We start from the raw sequence: 23,797 nt of genomic DNA, 5'->3' as shown, positions 1-23,797 counted from the left end.
TATTGAGAAGGACCCATGGAGTTGGCAAACTGATCACTCAACTTGATTTTTCTATCTTAATTCTCTGGGCCAGTAGGGAAAGCAAAACTTAACTCTCTGGGGTCAGTGAAAAAGGGGAAAACACACACACACACACACACACACACACACACACACACACACACACACATCTCCAAGATATCAGAATCTCACCCAGGGTGATGATGAATGGCAAGCCTTCAGCGGATCAGAGAACCTTTTCTGATGTTTTCCTTCTCTTATTTTTTCCCTTACAGCTTATCTACCCCAGCAAAATATTTCAAGAAATATAAAATTACAATGTGGTTACATTCTATTTTTAAGTGAATGATTACAATGAATACAAGTAAAAAAGCAGCATGTTTTTCACATCCCTTACATGCTTAAACATTTTACGTATTACAAGTAAAAAATAAGTTGTCCTAAGAACCCACATGCATTCATACCCAAGCAACTTGTTATAGATTAACAATATAAAAGCAAGCAAAGTATTTTCTTAGCCAGTTCTTTTGCTGGCAGGTTGCATTTTGTGGTTTCAAAGAAAGGATCAATCACTTTATTATTTATCTCAAAAGGCAATTTTACCAAAAAAACCTTAAAAGAATCACAAATCTGAACTTTTATATATAAACTTAAATAGTCAGCCAGCTCTACTTTATATTTTTGGTTGTGAGCCTAGCCTTTAATGGCTGAGCCATCTCTCCAGGCCCAGCTCTACTTTAAATTCTCCGGGTGCATACCCACTCATCAACAGTTTTTTTTATTAAATCATAACAGGAAGCAGAAGACAGAAATGGATGCAAGGAATTAATCATCACCCTTGATCACCAACCCATCCTAGCAAGAGAGGTATGTAATACGAATTGCTAAATGATCTTATTAATAAAAAACCCAGAGCCAGATATTGGGGTGAAAGCTGAAAGATCACAGGAATAGAACAAGCCAGTCACAAGTTTTTATTGATAGGAAATCCTCAGCCCAAGAGAGCTACTTCCTGTGTACTCATGCCTTATATACCTTTCTGTGCCCTGCCATCTTACTTCCTCTCTCTGCCCAGCTACATCACTTCCTTTTTCCTCCCAGCTCTATCACTTCCTGTCTGTCTGTACAGACCTCCAGACCTCTATGGTTAACTAGTGCTGGGATTAAAGGTGTGTGCCACCACACCTGGCTCTGTTCCCAGTGTGGCCTTGAACTCACAGAGATCTGGATGAGTCTCTGCCTCCCGAATGCTAGGATTAAAGGCGTGTGCTACCACTGTCTGACCTCTATGTTTAACATAGTGGCTGGCTTTGTCCTCTGATCCCCAGGCAAGCTTTATTTGTTAGAGCACAAATAAAATATCACCATAGAGGTATGCCAGCCAGCAATAGCCAGGCTGTCATTGTTCTTGTTTCTTGACCACAAATAGTTCCTCACTCAACTATGTGCCTTTTTAAACTTTAAATTGTTCCCCAAGATTTTCTACTTCAAAGCCATTAACAAAAACACCTTAACCCAACTTCACTAACAGTTCTACATGTCTAAATTATTTCTAAGGGTAGTGGTTGAATCATTAATCTGCTCTAGCAGCAATGCTTGGAAAAAGTCAATTACTATTCTGTAAGTACCAGTAACACTGCCCACTGAGGGCCTAGAAACCTCCTGAGAGTTTTTATACAACCCATAGATTATAAGGGATGTGGTGACCATGAAGGCAACTATCAGAGCTATGCTCAGTAACACCATGAGGTCCTCAGACAATGTAATCCTTTGGCACTTTGCCTCTTCAAGGCTCACTCAGGCACTCACTTTGTCAAATGCCCAGCCATTTTCCAGGAGCTCCAGTGCTGCCCATTGGCCCCTTTGAATCACCCCCAACACGTACTGAGGCAACTGGAAAGGGGGCATTCTAGGATCAGGTAGGAACCTGGTACAAGGGAAACTCCCATGAATCTATAAGAATGGCCCCAGCTAAGACTGCTAGCAATCAATGGTAGACATGTAACCTGAAATAGTTATCTCCTGTGACCATACAGGACTTCCAGTGGAGGGATTGGGACACCAGCCTAGCCACACAACCTTTGACCTACAAGTCTATCCTGCATATGGGAAGTGTAGGGGGAGTAGGGGGCTTAAGGGTACAGTAGGGATTGTGGGAGTGGTCAACCAATGACTGGTCTAGCTAGCCTCTACCCTTTTTTTAAAGCTTTCTCAGACAATTTTTTGTTGTGTGTTAAGAAAATTGCTTAGACTTTTTTTTATTAAGATTTTTTTTTCATTCATTTTACACACCAATCAAAGATAAAAAAAAAAAACAGTGGTTAGATGCCATAAAGTAGGTGGCAATGCCTTAACCATATATTGTGTTGTTAGGCCCAAGGGCCTTTCCCATCCTTGTCAAGGGGAGTGCTAACCTTCTCTCCTTTCATACAACACTAGACATTTCCTTTTAGTTAATTTGAAATCTGTGTGGCATCCGGTATTGCTCAGAGAAACTTTCTTTCAACTGTGGAAAATGGGATCTAAGACATGCTTAGCTCAGTTCTCCTTAGATGCTTCTATCTAGGATGACAAGAAACTGGCCCGGGCGGTGGTGGCGCACGCCTTTAATCCCAGCACTCGGGAGGCAGAGCCAGGCGGATCTCTGTGAGTTCGAGGCCAGGCTGGGCTACCAAGTGAGCTCCAGGAAAGGCGCAAAGATACATAGAGAAACCCTGTCTCGAAAAACCAAAAAAAAAAAAAAAAAAAAGAAAAAAAAAAGAAAAAGAAAAAAAGAAACTGGGTGCTTTTCATGTCCACAATGGACCACTACCCAGAGCCAGAGGAACAGTCTATTTTCTAAGCCTTCCCATAATATTTAAGTTATTTCTATGCTGAATTCAAAGCTTCTCCTCTTCCTTGCCCTCTGAGAAGAAATGAAAACATCTAATGCTTCTTCTGAACAAAGATTTTTAGAAACGTCCCCCATACTCTCATTAACATTAAAAATAGCTTCTTAAATATATGTATGGAACAGCAATTAATGTAAAGAGGCCATGAATTTTCAAGAGAGCAAGGAGGAGTGTAAAGGAGGGCTTGAAGAAAGGGAAGACAAGGGAGAAATGATTAACTATATTTTAATCTAAAAAAGAAATAATTTAAAAATAGCTACTTACAAGTGCATTTTATTTAAAATTTACAGAACACTTAAAAACATCTCGTGCAAATGCATCCTAATACCAAGTATAATGATGTACACCATTAATCCTAGCAGGTGACTCTGTGAGTTTGACGCTAGCCTAGTCTACATAGTGAGTTCCTGGCCAACCAAGGCTCCATTGCAAGACCCCATTTCAAAAAATAAACTAAAATAAACTACTGTTTGAGATAAGAGGCGATCAGAGCTTACAGGCAATGGAAATGAGCTTTAACAAAGATAAGAGTCAAAAGCAGAGTTCTCCAGGCCTCTTTCTTTGTACTCTTCTCCAAGAGTGCATTCTCTTATCATTTCAAGTTAATAGTCTTCCACTTGGCCAGTCATTAGTCTCAGGACCAGTGCCAAAGTCCACTCAGCAACCCACTGTCCTGGTTTTCAATGTTCATGCTGCTCAGGACTGAAACTAGGAACAGCAATAAGCTCTGGTGAATGGACGGATTTTCACCCACAGAGATAGGGCTGCTAACCAGCTGCAGTCAAAGATCTGGGATGGCATGAAGGATTCATGTCCTAGGGATCAGTTGTTGCATAATCAAATTTCCCTCTCGTGTATTTTGTTTACTGTGCCATCTCATTTCTCCAGTTTCCATGTTTTTAAAGCCATTCAGAAGTTAGAATTTTAGGAGTCTCCTATGCATTGCCACTTTTGCTGTTGCTGTCTGAATTGTCTTGCTAGTGTTTGGATGTGGTTTGAGTGTGTGTGTGTGTGTGTGTGTGTGTGTGTGTGTGTGTGTGTGCTCTGCAGAGGTCCCTGTGCTAGAAACTTAGTTCTTGGTGTCATGATATTGAGAAGCAATGGAACCTTAAAGAGATGTAGCCTAGGGCAAGGTAATTATGTTACTAGGGATATATATATATATGGTCCTCTGAAGTGATTGACACTAATGTAGTGAATTAGGGGTTCTCACCAGAGGAGACTGTAAAAGTGCAGCTCACCTTTGAATTAGCTAGGGCATCCTTTCTCATTATGTGGTCCCTCTTGCACGTTCTCCCACTAGGTTGCCACCTGGCTTGAAGCCCTTACCAAAAAACAAACATTTGAGGCCAATGGGTCTTGGACTTTGAACCTCCAAATGGTGAACTAATAAACTTTTTTTTTCTTTTATTTTTGGTTGTGAATCTAGACTTTAACAGTCGAGTCATCTCTCCAGCCCAATCATATATATGCAACCTAGGGTGTTTTGTCATAGCAACACTTAATGTACTAAGTAAAAATCTTTGTATTTTCCTGGACATTAGAAATATTGTCCTCTTGTTTCCTACTGTTTTGGTTACTTTTGCTATAAATTTATACTCCACGCTGTTTTCAGGCTTACCCTGAACTAAAAGCTGGCAAAGTCTAATTCCTACTTAGAACTATTCAATAGTGCCCCATTATATAGAGCATAATGGAAAGCCCCATAGGCTTGTAATTTAATTTGGAATTTTCCTCCAATTTCCAAAAGTCCTTTGCTAGGACAGAGTCACATCTATAAGACTAAGAATTATGTTTGCTGTTCTCTATTTACAACAATATTTTCCCCCAATTCCTTGTTTTGTTGCACAATAGATTTCCCCATTTCTGAAAACTTAACACTTGGCTTCTTGGCTTCCTGACAGAATTATCCTCTGCACCAAGGCCCATTAAAGTGTGCTCCCTTCAAAAATCTCCCTCCATTCCTCTTCCTCCTGCTCCTCCTTCCTTACACTTCTTTTCAATTTTCTGTTATATTAATCAGACAGAGTGACAGTTGTTTTAATTCATACGTTCATCCTATTGGTCGGAGCTCTGTAGAGGAACAAAACCAATAGGATGAATGTATGCATTAAAATAATTTATTAAATTAGCTCATACTAAAATAGTAACAATTGTTTCCCATCGAGAGGGAAGGATCTGGAGGTTGCTGATTATTTATGCCTGGGTGCTCCAGCAGTTGCTGGGTGTTTGTGGCTGAGTTCTCCAGCAGTTCCTGGGTGCTTTAGCAGTGTTTGTGGTTGGGTGCTCCAGGAGTTGCTGGGTGCATGTGGCCGGGTGCTTTAGCAGTGTTTGTGGTTGTGTGCTCCAGCAGTGGAAGCAGTCCTACTCTAGCAGTCTCTTACTGAGGCCAACAACCCTGTGGTTGCTCAATCTACAAGGCTTGTAGACTAAGTCGTTCCAGGCTGGTGCTGAAAATCTGGAAGATTCCTGTCGAGCCTCTGGTTCTCAGTCAAGGATGGAAGACTGGAAATGCTGGTTCTGATAGCAGTGAGGGGAATCAGTAGCAGCAGCAACCAGAGAAATTCACTCAGCCAAGAAAGGGAAGACCAAGTGAACAACAGGTGAATAACCTTTCTTCTGCCATGACCCTTTTACCTGCTCCTATACAAAACGGTTCTCCTGTTGGAGAGGGTCTTCTCACGTTAATTAAAGCAATCAGGTTAATCCTTCAGTTGAGGCTCCCTTCTCAGATGATTCTAGTTTGTGGTAAGTTAAGGCCGGTTGCCCTCAGCAGTCTTCACAGGAACTCATGCTTCTCTGTCCACACTGTGTTTTCCCATGGCAGGAATCCGCTTGCTTTCAGTCTATGCGATCATTCAATAGCTTCTTATTTCACTTGTCCGTCAAGGCTTCTAATTGTTCTTATTAAACTCTTTCCTCTTTATGGTAATTAAGGCGATGTTGATAAGCATTTGGACTTCTTGTGATTCAGTTTTTAGGCTGTTTCCCTTGAACAATGTGGGAGAAACAACTGTGGTACCATGGAGTACAATATATTGTCCTCAAGGCTCCCCTCATGTGTGATTCAAGCCAATATTTAAAAGACCTGATGTGGTGATATTTTGTTTGTGCTTTCACAAATAAAGCCTGTCTGGAGATCAGAGTGTGGAGCTAGACACTAAGGTCAGGCAGTGGTGGCACACACCTTTAATCTCACACTTGAGTGGAAGAAACAGGAAGTGATATGACTGGGCGGAAAGAGGAAGTGATAAGGCAGGGTGGAGACAGGAGCTCACCCCCTTTCAGGCTGAAGAGTTGGCAAGGTAAGAGGTGGCTGTGGCTTGCTCCTTTGTTTCTCTAATTTTCAGCATTTACCCTGATATCTGGCTCTGGGTTTTTATAATTAAGACCAATTAGAATGCTACAACCCAACATTTTAGAAAATCCATTCATACAGCAGAAGCCCCACTCTTTTTAGTATTATAAATAGTATAGAGTAAGCCACTAGTACTTAATAAATGCTTAAAAATGTAATCTCTGGGGAAATAAACTGATTAACAAGCCCAGTTCCCCAGATGTTACCTTTTCTTTGATCTTTACATCATTATTAGCCTCATGACTTGTTTATTTCCTTCTTTTTGCTCTTCAAAGTTTTATTTATTTTTACTGTATGTGGAGGGTTGGTTTGCCTGCATATATATCTGTGCATCACAAGTGTATCTGGTGTGGGATGATGTGAGAAAAGGGTGTTGGATCTCCCAGAACTGGAGTTGCAGATGCCATGTGGGCTCAGGAAGAGCAGCCAGTATCCTCAACACCTCAGTGATCTCTCCACCCCCCTCCCCCATTTCTTTCCTTTCTTCTCAAACAAGAGAAAACAAGATTGGCAGTGAGAGTTACAATGTACAAGATTTTGTTGCTATATTTCTGAGTTGTAACTAAATAAAAGGTGGAGTAATTCCACATCAATGTCTCCCCAAATAAATCTGGGGATTTCCTGTGAGCTTTGTTCCCAGGAAGTGAGCACCATATCTCATTGTGGAAGTATTTCTATGTGTAATTAATTTATATAACATAAAAGAAGCAGGCTCAAGATGAGAGAGACAATAATCTTCTACTGGAGCTTATTCAGCCGCAAACCACGGGCATACTTTGTATTTTGTTCTTGTTTTGATGATCACAGGATGTATCTTATTTGCGGCTTACTTGGGCTATTTTCAGTGCCCGGGGAGACATGATGTACATTGTAGAATAATGCAATAAAATAATTGAACATTTTCCCTTGTCTGGCATATTTATACTTGTGTGCTCAGTCACATTAGAGGGGTTGGGAATGCAGCAGTCTCAGCTGTAAGTTATTATCCTGATGGAGCTGGCAGGCCTGGATGCTCTCTCTGAGAAGCAGGCTGGGTGTTCCAGTGGATGGATTATTCTAGAGGCAGTGTAGTTCATGGAGAGGAAGTCGGCTATATTTAAAAGACAATAAAAGTCTGTGGAACAAAACAAAATAACATCTAATCCTTTGCCAGCAGAAGTTTTTCAGGGAAGTGCCAAATTAGTGACAGACCCAGGTCCTTCTTCTGAATCCAAAATGGGGAAACAATCCAGCTGTGGTCACTTTAAGGATCCCAGAAATCCAGCTGCGGTTGCTCCACGGATCCCACTGACATGGAGATGGCTGCTCCACTTGTTCTGACCTCAGATGTGAGAAAAATGATTTAAAACTTGTCATCTCACCCAAGTAAATTCAGTTAAGAAAATGAAATAGCTTAAGAATCAAGAAGAAGCAAATGCAATATCATTTGAGAGTTGGGATTTGGATTAAGAGCCTCATACCAGATATTTTCACAACACTGGAAATGTGGAATACATCACAATCAGAAATAGCTCTCCATCCATTTCAAAGGAAGCTGGAAGATTCATTCCCAGCAGACCAGTTCCTCTATTCAAGTTGCAGTAGATCTGGAAACCAAGCTTGAAGCACAGACAGGCTTCATTATGTTTACCCAAGGTATGCAAGGTTGGTTTGATTTTTGTTTTTCACAAAGCATGGCTGAAGAGTTTTCATTGAGAGTACAGCCCTGAGTTGGTTTGGGGAAGGAGTTAAAGACCAAAATGTGAACTTGCCAACATGAAAGTTTTGATCTCAGATACAAAGACTAAGGTAAACTGGGTGTGGTGCAAGCAGTTAGGAGGGCAACTGAGGCAGAAAGATCCCGAGTTTGAGGCCCGCCTGTGCTGCATAGTGAAACTGTCTTAAAGAAGAAGACTAATAACTTAAATTTCTGAATTCTAATTTCCTTTGCTTCTCAGGAATATTTTGAAAAGTACTTGACTTCCTAAAATTGGTTTTCATTGCCAGAGAAACGAGACTGTTGTGTGACTTAGTGGTAAACAGGATATGTATTATTTGCAAAACTGTATCTACACAAAGATTTCTGGATCTGTGATAAACTATTGCATGAATAGTATTGTCAATTAAATAATTTTCCCCATAACTTTCAGTGAGTTAGAAATCTGTAATGAATTGGAATTGATCTGGTAAAACAACTTGCAGGCATCATCAGAGATGACATAGTCTCCACCATTTGGCACCTAAATAGAAAAAATGCCTCAGCCTCACAACAGCCATGAGAAGTTGTTGTAGAATATTATTTTAAAGATGTGTTACATTTGTTTATGCTGTAGAATATTTGTTTAATGATGCAAAGATGTGTTGCATTCTTTTATATTGCATTTGTTTAACTCTGTGAAGCTGTATTAACTTTGCTGGTCTAAAACACCCGATGGTCTAATAAAAAGCTGAACAGCCCATAGCAAGGCAGAAGAAAGGATAGGAAGGGCTGGCAGGCAGAGAGAATAAACAGGAGGAAAAATCTGGGAGGAAAAGAAGAGCTAGAGAAAGAGGAGGACTCCAGGGGCCAGCCACCCAACTACACAGCCAGCCAGGAGTAAGAAGTAAACAAAAGCATATAGGATAATGATAAAAGCCCAGAGGCAAAAGGTAGGTGGGATAATTTAAGAAAAGCTGGCTAGAAATAAGCCAAGCTAAGGCTGGGCATTTATAAGTAATAATAAGTCTCCATGTGTATTTGCTTGGGAGCTGGGTGGCAGGTCCCCAAAGAACCAAAAGAGTAAAAAATACCAGCTACAAGAAGTTGTATTATTTACTTCATTTTATAGGCGAGGAAACTATAACAACAGGAGGTTGAATGATTTGCTAAAGTTAGACAGTAAGTGGAGACTTCAAACTGGAGGCAGTCTGTGTTCAATCAACTCCAGTGCTCTGAGACCAGACAATTGAATAGGTGGAGGAAATGAAATTGTGTTCATGGCCCGTGTCCTCACAAAGGACAGGGAGAGAAAAAAGAGAAGGGCAGTGGAAAGGGGATGCAAAGAGCCCGGTGAGTCAGAACAGAACAAATGAGCAGCAGAGAACAGTTTTGCATTTTTACTGACTCTGTCCTTATTCTGCAAACTTAAAAAGTCACAGCATTAACATCTCAAGGAGATGGTGATAAACCCTGCTTTTAAAATATATTCCATACATATTTAAGACATATTTCTAAGTATGTATTTGTAATATACATTATACTAATCATGTTTATAATAAAGAACACACATATACTTATGATAAAAGCTTATATATTTATAATAAAAGTACACACATTATTTTTTATATTTATAAACATAATAAATGTGCAATCATGTCAGTGTTTCTTTTTTTAATCCCTTAAATTAACATAATAGAGCATAGGACATTCTGTTCAAGGGTGTGTTTGTACCAATTAAGTGTGAGGGAGTTATGGGTTGTAACTTCTAAATGATATTGTGAATATAGCTAGTAAAATGCTCTTAATGAATTGTGTCTTAATTACGTGAGTTGATAGCAAAGACAAAATTGGTATTCTAATTCAGATAAGAAGCATTTTATAATTAAATAATGACTTCTTTGAGGTAGGTTGAGAAGAGTAATTTGATCTGTGAGTGATTTTCCAATACTCAAAGATCACATTCAAGGAATTTGCTAAAACCAACTATAACTTTTGTTTGTATAACTTTTCAATCTTTGTATATCCATATTTTTTATTTTGGAAAATTTAACTACATTTTTATTTAAAAATTTCCAGACAATATATTTTGCTTATATTCTTCCCCTCCCCCAACTCTTTCCATATCCTCCACACCTCCCTTCCTCCTCAACTTCATGCTTTTTCCTCTCTCTAAACAACAACAGAAGAAACAAAAAGTTAAAATCAAAATAAACAAATAAGACAAAAATGCTACCAAACAAATAAAACACTCAGAGGCCCTTTTGTGTGGGTCAACTGCTCCTGTGCATGGGTCTTCCCTGGAGTGTGGTTAATATTTAATGACGCTCCATTGGAGAGCACTGATTTCCTTTTCTCCAGCACGTCAATTGCAAATAGTGTTTTGGTTAGGTGTGGGACTTTGTGTCCAATTTCCTTTCTCAGTGCTGGGATTTTTTATCTGGTTTGAATCTGTGCAGGTCTTGTGTGCTTGTGCCAGTCTTTGTGGGGTCACATCAGTCCTGTTTCATCTGGAAAATACTATTTTCTTAGAGTCATCCACTACCTTTGGCTCTTACCATCTTTCTGTTTCTTTTTCTGCATAGGTCTTTGAACCTTGAGGGATATAATAAAGACATCTTATTTATTTTAATTACTATCTCCTGTATGAAGAAATGTCTCTTATGAAAGATGAGTGATGCTCTGACCTATAGGCACAACAATATGACATTAGGAGTTATTTTATTGCCTTTAGGAGAATAATAGTAGAAGCTTTTCCCATAGGACCCATGGCCTATCTAGTCCCAGGTTCTCGAACACTTTAGTAGTGTCAGGTATGGGTTATATCTCATGGAGTGGGCCTTAAATCCATTTTTTAAAAAGCATTTGGTTACTTCCATAACATTTGTGCCACTACTGTACTAGTATGTGTTGCTTGCAGGTCTATGTTGTGCAGAACAGGGTTTATAGTTGGGTGAGACTGATAGTTACTTTTCTCCTCCAGTAGCATGCAAAGTACCTTCTAGCACCATGATTGCTAGTCAATAGGATGAATGCTGTGGAATGTCTTTCTGTGTGCTGTGAATATGTGTTACTCTCATTGATTGATAAATAAAGATGCTTTGGCCTATGGCAAAGCAGGATATAGCCAGGCAGGAAATCCAAACAGAGATACAGGAGAAGAAGGGTGGAGTCTGGCAGACTGCAGACAGCCACCAGAGGAACAAGATGTATTAGAACACAGTTAAAGCCACAAGACATGTGACAAAACATAGATTAATAGAAATGGGTTAATTTAAGTTGTAAGAGCTAGTTAGTAATAAGCCTGAGCCATCAGCCAAACATTTATAAGTAAAATTAAGCCTCCAGGTCAATTATTTGGGAAGTGGCTGCTAGGTATTTGGGAGTGCTGGTGGGACAGAAAAGCTTCCGTTTACATTTGGTGCCAACACAGTACACATATATCTATGTAAAGCCTGAGAAAGCTTGAAAAAGGGCGTCTAGACATACAGAAATGACCCAAGGACAGCTTCATAATTCATGTCTCTCATTGCAGGCTGTAGTACAGAACCACATCCCCTGGCCATGGTGGGCTTCAGCTGAACATGGTTGACTCCCACAGTCTCTCAGGGCTTGATACAAAGAGGTTTCTCCCAGCTGCTGCCTATGGGCTTAAGAGCACAGCTGTAGGCCTAAGAACACAGCTGCATGCTACTTGGTGGCAGCATGGACCCCAGAGTTGGGGAGGGAGGTAAGCATGACTCTCATTGGTACCTCCAATTATGTTGGAAAGCCAAGAGGGATGGAGCCAGCAGCCAAAGCTGCCACTTTGGTCCTAGGCCCACTTAGCAGTTTAAAGACTCTAGCGATTAAAAAAAATACAGATATACAGTATAAGAGGTCCAGACAAAAAGAAACCCTCTAAATGGGTTACAATGTGTTTAAAATGTACATAGGCTTGGGAAAGAGTGGAAAAATGGTATCACAGCTATAGAAAAGAATAGTTTCCAAAATAATATAATAAAGTCTTTAAAGAGAGAAATAAAAATAATAAAAAAGAATAGTCACATAAAGATGGAATACACAGGGAGTCTGGATCCTATATGTTATTGTGTTGATTTTGTGGTTTTTTTTTTTTTGATTGCTGAAAAGCAAAAGACAGCTGCTAAAAGATATAAGATTGAGAAATGGACTGCTAAATTAAACCAATCTAGATATTTTAGGAATGCCTTAACTTTAAAAAAGAAGCCAAAAAATATATTTGTCAAATGGAAATCAAAAATGCTTTTTAGTTTTGTTCCCACAGAAGATGAGAGGTTATGGATTCCTACAGGAATAATATGGATCAGGTTTGAGCAAAAGAGACCTCCTGAATCTTGACAGGTGATATCTATCAACAGAGGTTATTCCTGATCTTCCCAGGACTTGGTCATTATCTCAAAATTTTCTCAGGGACTCTTGGGGATGCCTTCACCCACAGACAGCAGGAAGCAGTATGGAGAAAACTACACCCACATTCCCAAGAGTTGGGGGGTATGGATGGTCTTTTGTTATTTGGTGGGTTATGGATATTTGTAATAATTTAGGGGAATATAAGACTATATGATAAAAAGACACCTATCAATCTCAGATATTTTGAATTAGCCTGGATTTTGGTATAGTGATACAAATTTAAAGTTAATTTTGTTATACTGTATATGTTTCTATTCTTGTTTAAAGGATTTTTGTATATTGATACAAATTTAAGGTTACTTTTGTTACAACATATGTATATATGTTTCCACACTTGTTTAAGGTATTGTACCTATGTAGTTCACTTAAAATATAAGGTAAAGTTCTAAATTTTAAATGCTATTATTATAGACTATTTAGGATAATCAAAAACAGGTTAGTAGTTAGTCATCTATAACAATCAAATTGTAGAGATGGTTATGTATGTTTTCAGGATCATATAGAGATATATTTTAGATAAATGTTCTTAAAATACTTCAAAGACCTATAGAATATGGCATTTAAAATGTTTTGTTAACATAGGGCTTTTCATGACAATGAGACACATCTGCTCCTGGCAGCACCAATTCACTTCAGAGATAATGGGCATTGAAGAAACTCCTTATGGAGTTTGCTTTCAATGTGGAAAGGCTAGCCATTTGGGCAAGAAACTGCTCTTGCCTGGACTGCTTGACAGTATGCTGTATAAACTGGACATTCAGGACACATAGGAAAATAACCATTCAACTTTGCCAAAACAAGGTGGGATGGTCCTTCTAATTCCTTTACAGAGGAAACTGCCAGACATACTGTAGGACACAGAGGAAAGCAATTGATGAATTTCTCCAAAATAGACGGGACAGTCCTTCAAATTTCCTGTTTTACTAAAAAGTCTGCTGGAGACTCTAGGCTGATAGGCTGAAGACAGAGACCCCAGTGTTGCAGAAGAACTTTGGATGACTGTCCAGACAGCTAGATGTCTTTGTCATCTCTAGAGTTTTGGAAGTTACTTGCAATGCATTTCCTGTTTACTCAGGTAATTATAACCTTCTGGGGTCTTTGATGGAGTTGAAGACTACATAGTTATAATTATAATTTTACTTAGTAATGATAAAAGGTCAATTAGACATGAAACTTTAGACTTACAAAAATAGAATAGATGAGTATTTTCTTTAATTTTGCCAAATACAAATAGACTAGATATTGTAACTATAATTCTTGCTTGCTAACTCTTTTGTTATATGTAATTTTACCATGTTAAAGTTAAAAACTTCCTTTTTAAGTAGACAGAAAAGGGGAAATGCTGTGAGATGTCTTTCTGTACTCTTTGAATATGTGTTGCTCTCATTGGTTGATAAATAAAGATGCTTTGGTTTATGGCAAGGCAGGATATAGCCAGGCAGGAAATCCAAGCAGAGATATAGGAGAAGAAAGGTGGAGTCTGGTAGACTCCAGCCAACCATCAGAGGAGCAAGATATATTAGAATACAGGTAAAGCCATAAGACAGGTGGTAAAATATAGACTAATAGAAATGGGTTAATTTAAGTTGTAAGAACTAGTTAGTAATAAGCTTGAGCCATAGGCCAAATAGTTTGTAATTAATATTAAGCCTCTGAGTGATTATTTTAAAAGGAGCTGTGGGACCGGGCAGGACAGAAAAACCTCTGTTTATAGGTAAAAGCTTCTAGTTGGGCACCAACTCAATTTCCCTATGCTTGATGACAAAGTTGTTTGTTCAGCAATAAGGACTTAGCATCAGATTGTGGAGAGTAATCAATAGCCCCTGGGATGTTTGTGTTGGGACAGCTGTTACAAAGAGATCCATGGGATCTCTGGCCAGTGACTCAATGTATCCTGGCACTGGAGCTTTTATTTGGTGGAATAACACTTCTGGTTGATAGAATAACATCCATCATGTAGCGACTTCATTTATATTCTTTTCATACATGTCTATGTTTTAGGAAGCTTCTATATTGGTAAGTTTCCTTGTGGCTTTTCAAAAAGCCTTTAGTATTTGTTGTCCCTCTGCATATTCTATCCTCTACCACCCCTCTACTTATTTAATCCGTCTCATTCTAGTTTCCCCTTTATTTCTTTATATCTCTATACTCTATTTCCTTTTCCTTTGAGGATCTCACCCTCACCCATGGTCCCTCATTAGCCACCTAACCTCTGTAATTGTTTGGATTGAAATGCACATATCTGAATCTTAAAAGTTAACATCCCCATGTAAGAGAAGACATGAAATATTTGTCTTTTGAAATCTAGGTTACCTCAGTCAGAGTGATTGTTTCTAACTTCATCTATTTACCTTAAATTTTCATTTTTAACAACTGAATAGTATTCCATTGTGTCAGTGCACCGCATCTTCACCATTCATTCATCAGTTGATGGACATCTAGACTATTTCCAATTTCTGGCTATTATGAATACAGTAGTAATGAACATGGATGAACAAGTATCTCTGTAGTAGGACATAGAGTTTTTTGTGTATATGCTTGAGTGAAATAGCTGGATCTTGTGGTAGATCTATTCTTGGCTTCTTTTTTCCTTTGAGAATTCTTCATAATGATTTCCATAGTAGTTTTACCAGTTTTAACTCCTACCAACAATGGATAACTATTCCCTTTCCTTCCCTTTCCCCACATCCTCCACAGCATGTGCTGTACTTTGTTTTATTAATCTTGGTCATTCTGACTGGAGTAAGATGAAATCTCAAAGTAGTTTAATTTGCAGTTTCCTGATGGCTAAGGATGTTGAACATTTTTTAAAAAAAGATTTTTCAGCCACTTATATTTCATCTTTTGATAATTCTCTCCTTAGTTCTGTACCTCATATTTCAATTAAATTTTTTTTTGATATTCAGGTTCTTAAAAAACTCTTTATAAATTCCAGATACTAACCATCTATCTCATTTGTAATTGGTAAAGTTTTTTCCCTCTTCTGTAGGCTGCTTCTCTGCTTGAAGGTGTGTACCTTTGCTGGACTAAAGTTTTTAGCTTCATGAGGTCTCATGGATTATTATTAGTTATTATTCTTATTGTATTGTTATTTCAATGTCCTATTCAGATAATCCTCTCCTGCTGATGAGTTCAAGAATATTTTCTACTTTCTCTTCTATCAGATTCGGTGTACCCAGACTTCCTTGATCCCTTTGAAGTTGAGTTTTGTGCTCACTGACAAATATGGGTCTATTTTCATCCTTTAACACGCAGCTATCTAAGGTGATTAGCACCATTTGTTCAAGACACTGCCCTTTTTCTAATGTATATTTCTGGCTTAAAAAAAATCAGATGTCCATAGGTGTTTGGAATTATGTCTTGGTCTTCAATTCTATTTCATTGATTACTATTTCTGATTAATGTTTTTATGACAATCCCATTCTGTCTTTTTTACTATAGCTCTATAAACAATTTGGAATCTAAGATGGTGAATCTTTCAGTAGTTCTTTTATTATGGATAATTGTTTTAGCTATTTTGGTTTGTGTTTCTGTGAGGAATTGTGTTGGAATTTTGATGGGGATTGTATTGAACCTGCAGACTGCTTTTGGAAGGATGCCTATTTTCACAATATTAATCCTACAAATCCAGGATCATAGGAGATATTTTCATCTTCTGCTGTCTTCTTCAATTTCTGTCTTTCTTTAATGTCTTAAAGTTTCTTATCAAACAAGCCTTTCACTTGCTCAGTTAGATATATCTCACGATATACATATATATATTTGAGTCTATTGCTAAAGGTACTGTTTCCCTCATTTCTTTCTCAATATTCTTCTCATTTGTATATAGGAAGACAACTGATTTTTATGATTTTGTATCCTTCAAAATTTTGAAGGATGTTTATTAGCTATAGAAGTTTCCTGGGTGAGTCTTTAGGATCTTTTTTGTATAATATCATATAATTTTTTAAAATTTCAAAAGTTGATTGTCAGAAATACCTGGAGATGAGACTAAATGATCCCCCTCTGCATGTTCTTGCTTTTTAATGGACCTGCAAAATGAACCCAGCTTAGTAAAATCAAAGGAGATCATCATTGAAAAATGTGCTATCACCCCAGGAGAACTCACGTTAAGCAACAGAGCATTTTGCTCCTCTCTCACAATGTACGGGAACCAGAAACTGGATGCTCATAATCAAGAAAGGCAGGATTTCATCCAGCACTTCTCCCAGATCGTCAAGGTGCTGACTGAGGATGAACTAGGCCACCCAGAGACAGGCGATGTCATTTACCCAGCTCAAGAAGGTCCTAGAGTACAATGCTGTGGGAGGCAAGTACAATCGGGGTTTGACAGTGCTCCAAGTATTTCAGGAGCTGGTGGAGCCGAGGAAACAGGACGCCGAGAGTCTTCAGCGGGCCCTGACTGTGGGCTGGTATGTAGAAATGCTCCAGGCTTGTTTCTTTGTGTCAGATGGCATCATCTTTCCTCACTCGCCGTGGACAGATCTGCTGGTATCAGAAGCCAGGCATAGGCTTGGATGCCATCAACGATCCTCTGCTTCTAGAAGCCTGCGTCTTACCACCTGCTGAAGTTCTACCGCCCTACTACCTGAACCTGCTGGAGCTCTTTCTGCAGAGTTCCTAGCAGATGGAGACTGGGAGGACTCTCAACCTCATCACAACCCCCCAGGGCCATGTGGATCTTGGTAGATACACTGAAAAGAGGTACAAATCTGTTGTCAAGTACTGTCGCAGCTGCCATGTACATGGCAGGCATTGATGGGGAAGAAGGAACATGCCAATGCCATGAAGATCCTGGTGGAGATGGGGGAGTCCTTTCAGATCCAGGATGACTATCTTGATTTCCATGGCTACCCCAGTGTGACTGGAAAGATCGATCGGCATCCAGGACAAGAAATGCAGCTGGCTGGTAGTTCAGGGTCTGCAAGGAGCCTCTCCGCAACAGCGCCAGATCTTAGAGGAGAATTATGGGCAGAAGGACCCAGAGAAGGTGGGGCAGGTGAAACCCTTGTATGAAGCACTGGATCTGCCAGCCCTGTTCCTCAAGTGTGAGGAAGACAGTTATAGCCGCCTGAGGAGCCTCATAGAACAGTACTCTGTGCCCCTGCCCCCAGCTATCTTCTTGGATCTAGCAGAAAAGATCTACAAGCAGAGAAAGTGACCTCTAGATTGCAAAGGCTTGAGGGGAGGGGTCTCAATAAATTATTGTACAACAACAAAAAAAAAAGAAGAAAGAAAGAAAAGAAAAATGTGCTATCAGTTTTAAAATTCTGGACAAGACCAATTCTTTGGAAAATATATTGATTATAGCTTAGATCAAGTTTTAGATAGAACTGACAATTTAAAGTCTGTTTTAATTTAAACTCATACCTCTATAAGTTTTATTTAGCGACTTTTGCTACTGATAAGAGGGACTGAAATGGACAATATTCCTTTCTTTCATGATGCTTGAGGCAGGAGAAACAAGGGGCTCCATTAACTCTTCTTGGGCTTCTTTTCCCTTAAATAGTTATATTGAATTTTCATTGTAACAAAGTGAATTATATAAGTTCAATATGTACACTTAAATAAGCTTTGAATTACCCTACAATAAGTTCTCTCAACAAGTAGAATCAATCCAAACTATCCTCATTCCTATTTCTTTATACCATTCTCCATGTGATGAGCATTGCAAAATTGGTATTTTGCCTGCATGTATGTCTATGACCATGTTATGGAATACCAGCAGAAGCCAGAAGACAAATATGTTGAGACTTATCTCAAAACATTACCACTATTAATGATCTTGTTTCCATAAGAAAACACATTCTAGGGGCTGGAGAGATGGCTTAGCAGTTAAGATCACTTCCTGCTCTTTCCAGGGGACCTGGGTTCAATTCCATTACCCATGTGGCAGCTCCAACTGTAACTCCAGTTTTAAAGAATCAGGCAAACTCACACAGACATACAATCAGGCAAAACACCAATGCTCGTGTGCAATAAAAATAAATTAAACTCATTCTAAATTCTGCAACATTTATTTGAGATAGAATGTTAAAACATTTCATTTGTGAGATGAATATCTTCCGGTTCCTTCTGTGGACCTTAACTGTATATATCTGGTTTACCACCTGTTCCAGGTATTATTTATATTCTCATAGACCTTTTTATACCACAGTCTCTATAAATCCAATCTACTTAACACCACAAAAAGTAGCTTGTTGGAGGCACTATTTTTAGAGAGTTGTTAAGAAGTGGTTGTAAGCCATAGCTAGTACCTCTGTTGGCTGTGGGCATCACAGGAACCTGGGAAGGAAGGTGATGGTAGAAAGAGACATAAGACTTTGGGCTTACTTCAAGAATGAATAATTTTTATTTTCCACTCTGCTCTTTATATATTGTTAAGATAGCTACTAGAGATAGTATATTACAAGCAGAGTTTGAGCAAAATATCTTTGACTCCCTTATTTGAGTTTTTCTTCTGCTCTTACATGGCCTTGTGAAGTTGTTTTGAACTGGAGGACATTCCTTCTAGGCTTTATATTATGCCTGAAGTTTTCTGCAGTCACTGGATGACATCTGAGTCAGAATTTGTGCTGGAAAGGGGAACTGCAGACCATCTGGACCCAGCAGTACTAGAATGTGCCTGATGTCTCTCTGCTTTTCATAAAAGATATCTTTCAGAAGCAAGCAATTATGACAACGTTAGAATTTTGCATCCACTCTTAAAATTGTTGTGATTTGATTTTCTAAAGCCTTTTATTTTTTATTATATGTATATTGTATTTTGCCTGCATGTATGTCTATGGCCATGTTATATAAGAAGCCAGAAGATGGTGCTGGATCCCCTATGATTGAAATTCCATAGCTGTGAACTGTCATGTGGGTGCTGGGAATGGAACCCAGGTCCTCAGCTGACCAGTCCCTTTTCTTATTTTAGTGTAATATGAGTAAGCATAGTCGTTATTATGATGATGGGTTTATCTTTATTCGGAACCAACTGTTGATGCAATTATAAGACTGGAGTTGGTGTATTAGTTTGGTCACTTTATTGTGATTTCTGTGTCCTTTAAAAATTTATTCTTTGAGAATTTCATTCATGTATACTTCTGTGTCTTTTTTTTTTATCCCAGCAAGATTTTGATGAAAGCTGTAAGGCTCAAAACCATGGAAGTCAGTGTTGCATGCTCTTTACATGGATTTCCACATTTGGACTTTGTAGCAAGTTTATGTGTGTACGTACGTGCTATCCTTTTAAACTTACTGACTAGAAACTTATTTCCCGGGACCAAGATAACATGTTCAGGAGGACACAATGAGACACTGAGCTCTGCCCTGACCTCAGTCTGCATGGAACCTTTTACTTTATATAGTGTTTCTACTATGTGGAGGGTCTTGCTTTGGCCATCGAAAGGACCTGGATTTTATTCTGGAGTCTGTTACTAACACTGCTAATTTAGATAAGGCTTCTTGCTATGTTTTAAAACATTGTCTCTGGTAAATGGAATTAAAACCACCATCTGAGAGAAAACATGTTTGAATCAAAATCTATCCTATAATTCAAAAACTATGACCTTGCCTTTTAAATGCTGAGTGTTCCTCTGACCACTGACTTTTCTTTTTCTTTCTCCTGTTCTCACTTACACTTCTATGCCTAAACACTTGGTATGTGTGTTCCTGAACATTTGCTGAGTTTCACTGTTTTCCTGTTTAACAAGAAAAGTTTCATAATCTGTGCTGTTCATTTTAGTATCAGATTTGATTCTGTTTGCTTGCATATTTCAACAAGATGCGTAAGAGAACAAGTGAGGAAAAGAATGAAATTAGAATCGAAGGCCTGGCATGGTTGAAGGCATGAGTGGTCTACTTAACTTGACTTTAACTACTCACACCAGCCAATGAAAATTCTTAGAAATTTCCTAATCACATAATGAGTTCAAAACTGAGGTTTGGGGGTCAGTGAGATGGCTCAGTGGGCAGACATTTGATGTAAAAGTCTGGTGACCTCTGCTCAATTTCTGAAGCCTAGGTAAAGGTAGATGGAGAGGAATGCCTACACAAAGTTGTCCTCTGATCTCCACACAAATGCCATGTCATGCATGCTCACACATACACATCAGGCACACACATAAAATAATGATAATATATTTTTTTAAAAAATAAAAAAAATGAGGTTTGAACGAAATTCTACAAGCTATTTTAATCATTGTTTATAGGTTTGGTGTGTCTACGTGTATTTGTATTATACACTTGTGTGTGCATGTGTGTGATACACATTTGAATGAAGAAAAGGTTAACAGTGACTTAAGGGCCATGTTGATTAAAGTTGGACTTCACTTTGCCTAAGTTTACTCATTCCTACTGAAAACTGGAATCAAGACAGTCGCTGCATCTTGTCTGTATGTGAGCACAGAGAGGAGTGCTCTCAAAGGTTAACTGTGAGCTTGCTCTGACTGCATAGGCCTATAGTCCTGAAATCTTCGTATGCTTTTTTTTCCCTCTTCATAAACAATACAAAGAAGTTGACAGGTCTGAAAGGGGCTTATGTGAAAAGATAATTAAGAGCTTTAGAGAGTGTCAAGAGTCAATAGCTCAGCACCGTCAGCACTCTGGAGTGTTGCAGGCTATAATTAGATGGCATGGAGGTGTAAGGCATGCTTGGCAGTTGATTCCTGCATGATCTCCAAGGGAAGAAAACAAAGAGCGGCCTCCATGAGATGTCAAGCAAAGTGGTGAACAGATGTACAGGACTCAATTCTCTCAAGGGTCTGCTCTGTTTTCTCAGATGGCATGATTTTGGTGAGAAGTTTCTTTGCCTTTTGTTTGATATTCATGTGGGCTAATTTGTCTGTGCTCAAAATTCCCCAAATCCTCCAGGATTTGGGCAGAAATCTTCTTCACTCTATGAATGAGATCATTCCTCAGTGGTTTCAAAGCATTGTCCTTATTATTGAGGAAAATTGCAACTTTTTGACTTTTTTTGCTTTGAGATTATAATTACAATATTTCTCTCCTCTGTTTCCTCTCTTCAAACCCTCCCATATACCCATTCTTGTTCTTTTTCAAATTCATGACCTCTGTTTATCATTAATTGTTACATGTTAATACTACTAGTCAAAATTTGACCTTAAAAGTTTCTTATTATACTGAACCTTCAATTGAAGAGCAATGCTTAATTTAAAAATGTTGTACATTAAGCAACATGTCTATACTTATACTTTACTAAATACTTAAAATATGCCTATATAATTATATAAATCAAATAAACACAAATTTGGAGAGCATGTGACAGAAAGTTGGCTTGAAATTAACTGGTATGATCTCAAAATGTAACTATTTCGAAAATTTATTTGTTGCCTCCAAGAAATCTCACTGTGATTAAAGATTAAACCCACACAGATCTACTAATTTTTGATGTTTCATTCAAATCATTTTAAAATAAGAAATGATAAAACATTACAGATAAAACTGAATTCATCCTCAGTCTCATTGCCTTTATTTATTCCAGGGACAATTATTTTAATAATCTGTATACAGCAGCCTGGGCAGCAAGCTAACTCACCAGGATGATTTATTTCAGGCCAAGATGTTTCAATGCATTTTTAGATTCTAAAGTGTAGAAGAATTCTCTCGAAGCTCTCATTCTTTCTAACCCTAAACAGCAAGCTAGCCCAGGTCCTTAAAATATTGTCTTATTTCACTCAGAGCTGTGGCTTTGACTTGTAGTCCTGCAAAGCATTCCTTCCCCAAGCAATTTTCTGTATTATCTCCACAGCCATTCCTCTTTTATTAGATGCTATCATGCCATTTCATGCGTTCTAATGCTCTACAAAGCTCCATATTCTCTACATTAGTGGTCAGAAACAAAATCTAGTCTTTAAGGTAGAGAAGCAGGGGCTCCACAGTCTACTCCAAGCCAACTTTTCAAGCTTGTTGTCATTAACTCTTACTTATGCATTGGTGTTCTTCCTGGACATTAACTGGCTCTCAACCATGCCTGAGTTTTCCACAGCACATTGCCTGCCAATAGAACTATTGTTGAACATCTAAAAATGATGCCACCTGGATGAAAAATTACTCAACAGTTTGTGTCTTCACTACTAAACTCTTACTCACACTTTCTAGGTATTTTGATGACCAGTATGTTAACTAGCTCATAATAATTGTCACTGACCTAAGTATCTAACTCTTCAAACTCTGAACCTAAACAAGACAAGGAAAATTAAACTCATTTCCCATTGTATCCCTTAGCATATCACAATAAATGCTTTATGCAATTAATAGAGTGGAAAATGACAAAAGAAGTATTATTTCTTATTGACTTTTATACTTCTTACATTCAGAATAACATTTGATATACATGAAATGCTCATGAACAGGTTTTAATATATCAGTGGTTGTCAAACTATGTACTATTGATTGAATATAGCCCAACATTTGTTTTAATAAGCAAAGACATATTGGAACACACCCACACATTCTTTTATGTGTTGTTACCAGTGCTTTAGAACAGAATTGAATAGTTGCAATGCATTGTATGACCCACAAAGATTAAATATTTCCTAGCTAGCCATTTCCAGAAAAGGCTTTCTGACCAAATGAATGAAAATGGGCTGTGCATTAGGGTGATGCAAGATCAGGCAATAGTACCAATTATCATCCAAATTTGTCATTTTAGAAGATTATTCTGTCTTCCTTTCTATCGACATGAAGGTAGACATGTGTGCAGTTATTACCAGCATCTGTGCCTTCACTTGATGATGTGTGATGATCATTTATCACCAAAGATAATTTGGACAGATACTTGGGATCATATCTGTTCATATACACATATACATATATACATATGTGTGTAAACCCACATATATGCATGTATATCCATATACTCCTATAAATATATTTAACATATGTACTTATTATAAATATGATTTTTGAAAATTCTCAGCGATATAAAGAAAAAATGATCATTCCTTAATCACATAACTTAGTGTTTTAAAAACCATATGGATGTATTTCTCTGATTGCTTTTAAGAACTCAGCAAGAAATTCCAGGTTTGCATACATATATTCATTACCCGCTGAACATCCAAGACTGACCTATGCATAATTGCAAAGAAAGAATATTATAATTCCATTAAAATGGTGGCACTTATTACATGCTAACGCATGTTTATCCTAAAACTACATCACGATATGAATATGCAATTAACCTACATATTGCCACAGAAAATATCTCCTTAGAAATGCAATATAGCCATATAGTTTTTAATCTGATCTTCAAAAGCTTTCTGTGGGAGAAAATAATTTTTCCAAATAAGATATATTATTGGAAACACAACTCTGTAGCCAATTCTCTACATCATCTGATTTATTTTAATTAGAGGTTAGCTGCAGAATGTGATTACAGCAATAATTATTACAAAACCAGTCACCCACGTTTCCATTAACATTCCACTTGATAGT

General features: G+C 38.1%; 1 non-coding gene and 1 pseudogene across 1 annotated transcript; one reads left to right on the top strand and one right to left on the bottom strand.

The window, feature by feature from the left end:
• Positions 1-2,309: 2,309 nt before the first annotated feature.
• LOC121827022 (U6atac minor spliceosomal RNA) lies at positions 2,310-2,436 on the bottom strand. The gene has a single exon (XR_006069169.1). It is a non-coding gene; the product is annotated as a U6atac minor spliceosomal RNA (small nuclear RNA).
• Positions 2,437-16,296: 13,860 nt separating this feature from the next.
• LOC102921603 (farnesyl pyrophosphate synthase pseudogene) lies at positions 16,297-17,539 on the top strand (annotated as a pseudogene).
• The last annotated feature ends 6,258 nt before the right edge of the window (positions 17,540-23,797 follow it).

The sequence above is a fragment of the Peromyscus maniculatus genome, chromosome 1 (genome assembly GCF_049852395.1).
Source record: "Peromyscus maniculatus bairdii isolate BWxNUB_F1_BW_parent chromosome 1, HU_Pman_BW_mat_3.1, whole genome shotgun sequence".
Classification (NCBI taxonomy): Eukaryota; Metazoa; Chordata; class Mammalia; order Rodentia; family Cricetidae; genus Peromyscus; species Peromyscus maniculatus.
The sequence above is the reverse complement of the archived record's forward strand: the minus strand, read 5'-3'. Positions and strand labels throughout refer to the sequence as shown.